Here is a 10239-nt window from a genome sequence, read left to right on the forward strand (position 1 = left end):
TATTTGTCTTTTTAGAGGTTTCAAATGATGACTACATACGAAGCAAAATGAGTGAATCTACACTCTAAAATATGTCTATATACATCCGTATGTCGTGATCATTTGAAATCTCTAAAAAGACAAATATTTAGAAACGAAGGGAGTATTAAAATTTGCACTTTTGTATCTCAAGCAAATACTACCGGCCAAACCGACCCAAACACAGTAGCTCCGCTCGTCCACCATCAGTCATTTTCGGGCGAAAGTCCCAAGGGCAGCGCGCGCGGGAAACCGCAAACCCACCGCACCAGCGCGCGCTCGACGAAATGCCGCCGCCGCCGCGGCAGGACTTCCCGCCGTTCCCTTTCGTGCCGTACCCGATCCAGACGGAGTTCATGTCCATCCTTTACAGCGCCCTCTCCTCCGGGCCCCGCGCCCTCGCCCTCCTCGAAAGCCCCACCGGTAAGCTCTGCTCTGCCGCCTTCCCCTCATCCTCCACCACCAAGACCCTAACGATTCAGCCTCCCCGCGTTGCCGCAGGCACCGGAAAGACCCTCAGCATCATCTGCAGTGCGCTCCAATGGCTTCTTGACCACCGCGACGCCGCCTCGCTGGGCCACCCCGAACGGGCCAATGGCTCCGCCCCCGCTGCTGTCGGCGGCGAAGACGACGAGCCCGACTGGATGCGGGATTTCACACTGCAGCCGCTGCCGCCTAAGAAGGACATCAGGAAGAAGTCGGAGACTCACCCGTCCAGGAGGCATGGAACGAAGAAAGTGGGGGGTTCGGAGAAATCTGAGCGAATTCGGGAGAATGACGACGAGGAGGAATTCTTGCTTGACGAGTACGAGAGCGATGACGGGGAGGGCACAGGACGGCAGGCCGGGAAGCGGGCACATTGTGGTGGTGCTAGTAGTAGTAGTAGTAGTGAGAGCGAGGATGATGAGGATGAAGAGGAGGCCACTCCCAAGGTGTATTTCACCAGCCGTACGCATTCACAGCTCTCGCAGTTTGTCGGGGAGCTCAAAAGGACGAATTTCTCAGGGAAGCTCAGGACAGTGTGCTTGGGATCCAGAAAGAGCTTGCGTATTAACATGGGTGAGTGGATTATGTGGTTATCTTTGTTCTTCTATTTTTGGGGCTGGGATTGTGCTTAGTTCATCTGTGGTGCGTTTGCTTACAGATGTTCAGAAGCTCGGGAGTGCAAACCGGATCAACGAGAGGTGCTTGGAACTGCTAAAGAACAAGAAGAGCAGCAAAATTAAGGCATGTGTCAATTACGTCAAATTAATTTGCAATGCTCAGCTGCTCTGTTAGATACATTATCTTTGATTGACTTCTGCACCCAAATTTGGCTGTTTCTTGCACGTTTAGGGCTTGTCATGCTCATGAGGTACTAATGTTGTTTCCCGACTGTAATTTCTTCCAAGATTTCGAGCTGAACATTAGTTTTGTCAATTCTCAGTGGAAGTAGAACTAGATTTTTTAATTTTTTTTGAAAAGGGGATTACCCCGGCCTAAATTGGTAGTGGAACTAGATATGCATTGAGTTATTTTTTCCCATACTTCCATTCAGTGTGATTGCACAGGAAAGTGTATGGTTATCACTTGTCATATTTGTATGTGCTGGGTTGTTAAATACCATTAATATGCTGCCAATTTATAACTTTATTATTAACTGCTAGTAAGTTTATGGGGCTGCAAATATTCAGGTCGAGGGTGATAACAAGAAGGGACGCCAAACAAAGGCCTCTTGTCGGTGCCCAATGTTAGGAAACAGAAGTCTGCAGAAACAGTTCAGGAGTGAAGTGTCCGACCATGGTCCATTGGACATTGAGGATTTGGCACAACTTGGAAGGAAGATTGGAACATGTCCTTACTACGGTGCACGTGACATGGTCCGCTCAGCTGACCTTGTAGTACTTCCTTACCAGTCTTTGTTGCTGAAGTCTGCTAGAGAATTACTTGGCCTTAATCTGAAGAACAGTGTTGTCATCATAGATGAGGCTCACAACTTAGCAGACTCCCTTACTAGCATGTACAACTCAAAGGTCGAATCTTCTCAGGTGAGGATCTTTTTGTTCTGAGTTCTAGATTCCTAACATCTGTTGGAAACCGCACTATGACGCATCTCATTCCACACACTATACAGAATTAGTCTGACTGTATAATGGTACTCTAGCTTCATAATTTCGTTTGCTTTGCACATTCAATAGTGTTATCCAAGATCCGAACATGTGCTGTATGTATGTTTACTGTATATAAGGAGACCTAAGCAAACAGAGTTTTCTGGTAGAGAGCTTGACTTGACTCAGTTGTGTTGTTGGGCAGACAACAGGATACTAAAAATGATATTTATTGGTCCATTTTTAAGATTTCCTTTACTAAGCAAAACGTAATTAACAAATGAACTGAGACTGTTTGCTTCCAGTTGTGGAAACTAACATAATTTTCTGATTCTCATTTTCGTTAGTTGAGGGCAGTCCTTTCCCACCTGGAGGCATATCTCGATAGATTTCAGAATGTTCTGGGAGCTGGAAATCGACGTTACATCCAGACCTTGACAGTTCTAACACGGTCATTCCTACGATGTTTGATAAGTAATGAAGATTGTTCCTCCGCTGTGACCTCTATGACTATAAATAAGTTCTTATTCTCCCTTGATATTGATAACATAAACATAGTAAAACTTTGTTTGTATCTGAAGGAAAGCAATATAGTCCACAAGGTGAAATATTTCTTCGACTACATTTCCACTCAGTCTTATTGTGCCTAGAATCTATATCCATTGACTAATGATATGCAGGTTAGTGGATATGTGTTAGAGTACGTAATGGGCCTAATGGGCCCGTTAGTATTAGGGTTAATTAGAGATAAGAGTCGCTTTCTTAGGGGTCAAGTAAGCCTTGCTTGGGAGTCAAGTAAACCTCTCTATATAAAGAGAGGAGATGTATCAATCTAATCAAGCAAGAATTAAGAAGGAAATCCTTCCATCTTGCCCGGCCGTGGGCAAAAGGCCCCCGGCCGGCCTTCTTGCGCCCTCCTTCTAGCAGCGCCATAACAATTTGGTATCAGCTAGCTTCGGTTCGATCATGTCTTCACCGCCGCCCAACCCGTCTCTTCCGCTGTCGGTCACGACCGTCGCCCCGCTCCTGCCCGCGCCAGGATCCTCCGTCCCGCCCGCCCCCGTCGTCCTCACCCCGGAGGTGTCCGGGGCGCTGTGGGACCTAACACAGGCGGTCCAGGAAATCCACCTGTTCTTGGCCGGATCCTATGGGCCGCACCTGGCTGCGCCGCCCATCACCGCCACCGCGCCGCCGTGGCTGCCGTGGCAGCCGCCGCATCAAGTGGCCCCCGTCGCGCTCGCCGGGCTGCTGCAGCAGCCGCTGCAGCTGCCATCCATCGCCCCGTCCTGGCTGTCGTGGCAGCCGCCGCACCAGGCGGCCTTCGCCGCACTCGCCGGGCCACTGCAGCTGCCATCCATCGCCACCATCGCCCAGCCCTGGCTGCACTAGCAGCCGCCACTCCTGCCGGCCTCCGCCGTGCCCGGCGCTCCGTCGCAGCAGCCGCTGCCGCTGCCCGGTGCGCCACCGCCGCAGCCACCGCCGGTTAGCTCCGGCCCCGCATCGACCGCGCCGGCGGGAGTCCCGCTCCACCAAGTCCAGTCCCCGCCGTCGCCGTCACCGCTTCCGTCTTGGATCGCTACCCGCCACGTGTCGGCGGCGGTGAGGCTGCAGGCTACTGCGCGCGGCCTCCTAGCGCGTCGGCGTGTGCGGGAGATGCGTGGTCTGCAGCTGCCGCTCCTCCAAGTTGCCCTTCGCTGCGCAAAGGACCTCGATCTCATCCGCTGCGCCGGGGATCTTGGGCATGCGGTTTCCCCCACGGGCAGCGGGCATGCTGTTTTCCCCACGGGCAGCGACCTCCAAGTCTGCGACATTGGCGGTTGGGGGGCGCACCCCTCCTCGTCATTCTCCATCGCAAGCCCCCCACTCTTCCCTGTGCGGTGCAGACCAACAGCCGTCCGGCAGGAAGAAGGCATGGTGTCACCGACAACAACGCACCACGTAGCACCACTGCATTCCGTCACCAGGCGCCGCAAGGGCGCCTCTGCTGGTCACTCTTGCGACCACTTCCAGGTGGCCATACACATGCACTCCTTTTGTCCAGATGGTGTCCATGGGATCCAGGTGGCTGTACACGTGCACGTCCGACGTGCGGATGGTATCCACTTTTTGTTAAGAGGTCTAAAATAAATCGTCCCAGTCCATTTCAGGTTGAGAATAATAAAACAAGCCGAGATGTAAAAGGCTTGTTTTTAGGTGTTAGGTTTGGGTTGCGTCGAGTCATGGTTATAAGTTGGTTAGGCTGCAGCTTGAGGACAAGCTGCATGTCCAGGTGGGGTGTAGTGTTAGAGTACGTAATGGGCCTAATGAGCCCGTTAGTCTTAGGGTTAATTAGAGATAAGAGTCGCTTTCTTAGGGGTCAAGTAAGCCTTGCTTGGGAGTCAAGTAAACCTCTCTATATAAAGAGAGGAGATGTATCAATCTAATCAAGCAAGAATTAAGAAGGAAATCCTTCCATCTTACCCGGCCGTGGGCAAAAGGCCCCCGGCCGGCCTTCTTGCGCTCTCCTTCTAGCAGCGCCATAACAATATGCCAACAAATTATTTATCACCGAAAATGGTGTGGGCAATTTGAATCATGGACAGCAACATGGTGAAGGAAGCAGTATAACAAGCTTTCAGGCTTTGACTGACCTTTTACGCTCTCTACTGTACTGCAATGACGATGGAAGAATCATAGTTGCACGACACAAGCCTGGTGGGCAACCTGAAGATGCATATATTAAATTCGTGATGCTTTGTGCAGAGAAAACATTTTCTGAGGTGATGTACCTTGCTCCATATGTTGCTGGGAGACAAGAGTTGTCCTATTTCACGTAAGTATTTATAGATCTTTCTGTTGAAGTATATTGCCCGCCTTTCTCCATCAGTTCGGACTTTTGGATGAGTTGGCTGAAGCATGAATTCAACATGGTATTAGAGCGGTTAGTCTCACGACGCCGATCCTAGGTTCCTCTACCACTTCCGCAGCACGCCGCCCCCGGGGAGATTAATCTTCTCTCCTCGGGGGCGCGGCACCCGATCAGCCAAAGATTTGATCGGTTTTGTAGTTTTAGATCAATTTTTCGAGTTCATCATGGTTAGGTCGATTCTTTAGATTAGATCGATTTTCAAATCAGATTCCTTAGGTCAATTTATTTTTAGCTACAAATAAATCCCGACCATCTTCAAATCTTGGTGAAAATCAGGTGCAATCAGAAGGGGCAGCGTCGGCCGGCCGAACAAGCTGGCAAATAGGAGAGCTGACCCGAATCCACGCGCAGGCGGCGCGTGCATGCAGCGGGCAGTACTCCCTCAACAGCCGGCTCAACATCAAGCTCGACAAGCTACGCGCAGGGCAGGAGGGTTCGCGACCAGTGACGGCCCGCTTGTCTCCGAGCGACGCACAACTTCGTCGAACGAGCGCATCAGCCCGACACCTCCCCGACGCGATCTACATCAACGCCACGGGCATACGAGCGCATCGACAGTTTGACACCCGGCGAGTCACATGGACTCGATCCGATCTGCATCGACAAACAGCCACTCCGGATGCCAGCCTCTACTTCGTCAACCCGCATGCATCGGATGCAGCTCCACATGATCTACGCCTGCATCCACAACGGGCCGCCGTCCGCACGGTGATGTGGTCGTGACACGCACGCGACCAAGGTTATCATCGCTGCTGGCAAACTGCATGCGCCAGAACGCGTACGCGGCGTCCTCAGGCAAGCACACCGATTTGAGCATCGTCCCGATCCAATCGGAACTGGGGGCTACTCCGATCTGAGGTGCTCCCATGCACGAGTCCAGGACCCGAGTACGTGGTGTCCAGAAATCAGGCATACACGCTCATGCCTTGCAAAGCTACGATGGGATCTCCACGGCGGTTCAGCTATTCTGCGGCCCCGCACCAGTTCGTCATCGACATCCCGTACCGCATCATGGCTTCGTCAACGCGCATGCTACAGACGACAGCGCACCACCTCCAGCACCAAGCAATCTGCAACGACGCCCGCGACACCATCGTCTACACCGATCGCTACATCCCGAGCTGAGCTACATCATCTTCTGCATGGCTGCGTCGACCATCGCCGCCGATCTGTACTGCACAGCCACACCGACGCCTCTGCATCGACCCGAACGACATCAAGCTGTCCGACTACGCCAGGCACGAGCCAACATACTTCTTCGGCACGGCATCGACACTTCGTCGCCACGGAGGGACGCCTTCAAGCGACGCATCATCGTCGACACGCTGCTACGACGCCATCGCCGACACTTGATCGCCAAGGTCTTCATCAACGTGGTCTTCATCACTATCATCGTCAACACACCGCCGCCACATCGTCCACAAGATGGACACCTAGCGTCCTCTGACAGACCTTTCTGCAAGACGCGACCTCGACGACGGTATTGATCGCGTCACGACACCGGCATTGACCTCGTCATCCACGACGGCACGACTACATCGACACGGCGTCACTATAGTGACGACCCTACACGGCCACACGGTTCTGGCAAAACCGATGTGTGCTCGATGGGCTTCCTCCGGTCTTGGCAAAACCGGCGGACTCATCGCCGACGGCACCCTCTGACATCCGCAAGGTGCATCGTCCACGTCTGCAGCTCCGTCATAGCACATTGTTTTTGCGCCTCCGGCTTTGTATGGCTTCATCATCCACGACGACTACACCATCGACCACGACTACATCGACCACGGCTACATCACCATGATCGGCTACCTCGACATTGACATTAATGGCTACGTCTACAGCAACTCATCGGCAACAACTCCAGTCAACAGCGTCCGCGTCGTCACTAGCGTCCACGCCACTCCCGCTGTAACTGCAGGAGGGAATAGAGGAGAAGGCAGGAAGGCACCAGAAGGGGATGCAGTCACCGCCCTAGGTGCCGACCCATCAGAGACGCAGTTGATGATGGCGCGGCGGAGAAGACGACGAAAGCACAAGAGTTCAAATTCAGTCGTCATCGTCCGCTTCACTCCCTGCCAAGAGGTCTTTGGTTGCATTGGCTAGAGCATGCACTTCTACATGATATCCGAGCCAAGAGGTCTTGAGTTCAAGACCCTGCCAACGCAGTATTTAAAAAAAGAATTCTGCGGCCTATATAAATTCCACGTCTAAGAGCTAATTAAGCCTAGACGTGAGGGGGGGGGGGTGTTGAAGTATATTGCCCGCCTCTCTCCATCAGTTCGGACTTTTGGATGAGTTGGCTGGAGCATGAATTCAATACTTTCCTCTTGCAGGTTACAGATGACGCACATGCTGTTATTCTGGCTGGTGGAACCCTCCAGCCTATTGAAGAAAAAAGGTTGCGCCTGTTTCCAGGCTTATTGCCTAGTGATATAAAATTCTTCTCATGCAACCATATTGTTCCCCCTGAGAGTATTCTTCCTATAGCTGTTACATGTGGGCCTTCAGGCAAGAAATTTGATTTCAGCCACAGTTCAAGGAGCTCTCTTAACATGGTCTGTATACCTCGAGTCATTTCTCCTTTACTCTTGCTACTCTAATATTTCTGAGAATGCCATTTTATTAGTTTATCTTGCAATGGGCACTGCTTTGTGCTTTCTGGTTAATATATACTCCCTCCGTTCCTAAATATAAGTCCTTTTAGAGATTCTAATATGGACTACATACGGAGCAAAATGAATGAATCTACACTCTAAAATACGTCTATTCGTCCGTATGTGGTCCATATTCAAATCCCTAAAAAGACTTATATTTAGGAACGGAGGGAGTAAATACCAATGCATACATATTTTTAACAAAATAATTAGGACCTAATGTTTATTGCAGTACTCATTGTGTGATTTGTCTATAGAAGTAATCCAGGATTGTACCACTCTGTTAAAGTATATTTGCAACTTTTAATCCATGCGACCCTCTTTGTTTCTTAATATTTTTTGCTGTTAGAACTTGCTAAAATACACATGCTTAATTGCCCTGGTATATTTGGTTATATTTCATTATGAAATGTAAATGCCAGCCTTCTAAATGAGTGCATGAATTGCTGTGTCCAAACTCTTTACCAACAGCCAAGTCTTGTTCTATAAAACATACCATGCTAACTTATACTCCCTCCGTTCCGAATTACTTGTCGGAAGTATGGATGTATCTAGATGTATTTTAGTTCTAGATACATCCATTTCTACGACGAGTAATTTGGAACGGAGGGAGTAGGTTATATTTGCTCTTGTGTTAATAATTTTTTGGGAAAATTTTGTTTTTGCCACTCTAGATTTTGCCAATTTTCCTTATGCCATTCTAGATTTTGACATTTCACTTTTGCCACACATAGCTTTTGACAATTATCACAATTACCATTCTGTGGCAAAAGCTAAATAATTTTATTTCATTTTTGCCACTCTTAGTTTTTGAAATGTATCACAATTGCCACTCTGAAAATGTTGCTTTGGCCACTAGAATGGCGATTGTGATAATTATCAAAAACTAAGAGTGGCAAAAGTGAAATGTCAAAATCTAGAGTGGCATAAGGAAAATTGGCAAAATCTAGAGTGGCAAAAACAAAATTCCCCAATTTTTTTGGTAATATGCTCTACTCAAATGCACGTTATTTTTGTGCCTATTCTTATCTGCTTATCTTTGCAGATCGAAGAGCTTGGACGTTTTCTTTGCAATATAGTGACAATAGTACCAGAAGGAATAGTAATGTTTCTCTCTTCCTACGAATATGAAAAACAAGTTTATGATGCATGGATGGCTTCAGGCACAATTTCTAAGATTTCTAAGAAGAAACACGTGTTCAGAGAACCAAGAAGCAGTGTTGATGTCGAGGTGATACTCAACAAATACAAGGAGGCAATTCAATCCTGCAGCAAAGGTTCAGGAGACACTAGTGTTAATGGGGCACTTTTATTGGCTGTTGTCGGTGGGAAGATCTCTGAAGGTATAAACTTCAGTGATGGCATGGGTCGTTGTGTTCTGATGGTTGGATTGCTTTATCCAAGTCCAGATGATATTGAACTGATGGAGACAATAAAACACATTGGAAACTATTCTACCTCATCTGTGATTGGAGATGATAAGCCCTTCAACGGAAACGATGAATGCAAGCTTGAGCCTGGCTTTGATGTACTAAGGAAGAGTGGTAAAAGTGGCCGAGAGTACTATGAGAACTTGTGCATGAAAGCTGTGAATCAGTCTATCGGTAAGCTGATGTGTCATCTTAAGTCTTAAAACTATTTTGCTTTAGTTCTGTTCTTAAATGATGAACTAATTTGCTTGCAGGTAGAGCAATCAGGCATGTAAATGACTATGCTGCAATGCTGTTGGTTGACTCACGTTATGCACACACCTCATCAAGCAGGGGTTTCTCTTGCCCCGTTGAAAAGCTACCCCAGTGGATCAAGACACGACTCACTTGCGGTCAAAACTATGGGGAAGTTCATAGATTGTTGCTTCAGTTTTTCAAAATCAACAAACAAATACATTGAAATATTACAGATGTTGCCACATTTAATTAAGCCAAGCCCGTACAGGCTTGCACAAACGTAATGCATTTTTGTTTGGCTGATATCAGTGCAATGCGCATATGTGTAGCTACCTACTGATGACCAACTGTTCGAAGGTACTGTTATCACTTGAAATCCCATGTTATCGGTGGCTGATACTCCCTCCGTCTGGAAAAACTTGTCCCAAACTTTTCTTTCAAATGGATGTATCTAGCACCAACTTAGTGCTAGATACATTTTTTTGAAGGACAAGATTTTTCCGACGAAGGAAGTATCAGTTATCAAAGGTATGTGTACACCTGTTGTTTTCCCACACACAGATCCGTGAAGCACCACACCATAGTTAAATTCCCTAAGGCTTTATTCAGTTCCACTGGAATCAAACCTCCTAATCCATTAAAACTATGTTTTCTCTTCTGCTTAATTAATGAGATGAGGCAAAACTTTTGCCTCTGTTTCAAATAAAATAAAATATGTACAGCTAGTCTGTTCGGTTAGACCCGGCAAACCTCCCACCACTGGCCTTTGTACATTGGAGCACCAAATCTACCAAACGTCACACGCAATTAACTCAACGACGGAGCTATGTGTATTCTTGGGGTGGCTGAAAATTTTATTAGGAGGGCTTAGATGAGAACTTTTTTAGCATTTGCCCCCCCCC

General features: G+C 48.5%; 1 pseudogene; it reads left to right on the forward strand.

Moving 5' to 3' along the window:
* The first annotated feature begins 252 nt into the window (after nucleotides 1-252).
* Nucleotides 253-9713, forward strand: LOC119368745 (annotated as a pseudogene).
* The last annotated feature ends 526 nt before the right edge of the window (nucleotides 9714-10239 follow it).

Source organism: Triticum dicoccoides, chromosome 1A (assembly GCF_002162155.2).
Source record: "Triticum dicoccoides isolate Atlit2015 ecotype Zavitan chromosome 1A, WEW_v2.0, whole genome shotgun sequence".
NCBI classification, from domain to species: domain Eukaryota; kingdom Viridiplantae; phylum Streptophyta; class Magnoliopsida; order Poales; family Poaceae; genus Triticum; species Triticum dicoccoides.